We start from the raw sequence: 1,091 nt of genomic DNA, 5'->3' as shown, positions 1-1,091 counted from the left end.
TATGCGGGTATTTCCTTCCTGCGTCTGGCTTTGGGCAGGGTGAAAGCCCTCTGAGGTAAGCTGGCTGTGATTTGCTGGCCACAGGGAGGTGCTGTCGTTTCTTCTTCTAGAGATCTGTAGGGCAGGGCAGCCGTGCTCACAAAGGAGTCAGGTTGGGTGGCGCAGGCATTTGGGCCAGCACTTGGGAGGCAGAGGCAGGCGAATTTCTGAGTTGAAGGCCAGCCTGGTCTACAGAGTGAGTTCCAGGACAGCCAGGGCTACACAGAGAAACCCTGTCTAAAAAACCAAAAAAACCCCTAAAACACCACCAAACAGCAACACCACCAAAAGCCAGGCTCCCAGGCTTTAGGAAGGCCTGGAAATGGTGGATTGGGCCTGTGATCCCAGCATTTGAGGGGCTGAAGTGGAAATATTGCATGAAAATACGTCATGCCCAGGACCAGGAGGAAGGAGAAAACCTACGTCAGCAAGTTGAAATCTTGTTTGTTTTTAGTTTTTTCAAGTCCTGGAACTTACTCTGTAGACCAGGCTGGCCTGGAACTCAGAAATTCGCCTGCCTCTGCCTCCCAAGTGCTGGGATTAAAGGTGTGTGCCACCATGCCCGGCAGCAAGTTGAAATCTTACTTCAGTCATCACACAGTGATATGTGGATGAGCACAATAAATGCCATTTTAAAGAGAATCAGACTTGCTTTACTTCTGCTTCTGTGCTCCTGTGACCAACCTGACCAGCAAGAGAAAGCTTTGTCTCTGCTGAGCTATCACAATTAGGGAAAGCACCACTAGGTGGCCTGGGCCGTGGCCCTCACACTGCCTGGAAGAGCAGAGAACATGAGAAACTGCAAAGTGTCTTCCGTTTCAACACTTCCTTGATGGCAGCTCCTGGCGTGGGTTTTCTTCCAGAAGAAACAAAATATACGTTAACTTTACATCCTTGAGAGTTAAGTCGTGATATGAACATTGGAAAAAAAAGTTAACCAGGTGAGGTGACGTACACCTTTTTTTTTTTTTTTTTTTTTTTTTGGTTTTTTCAAGACAGGGTTTCTCTGTATAGTCCTGGCTGTCCTGGAACTCACTTTGTAGACCAGGCTG

Source organism: Mus caroli, chromosome 5, assembly GCF_900094665.2.
Source record: "Mus caroli chromosome 5, CAROLI_EIJ_v1.1, whole genome shotgun sequence".
Classification (NCBI taxonomy): domain Eukaryota; kingdom Metazoa; phylum Chordata; class Mammalia; order Rodentia; family Muridae; genus Mus; species Mus caroli.
The sequence above is the reverse complement of the archived record's forward strand: the minus strand, read 5'-3'. Positions refer to the sequence as shown.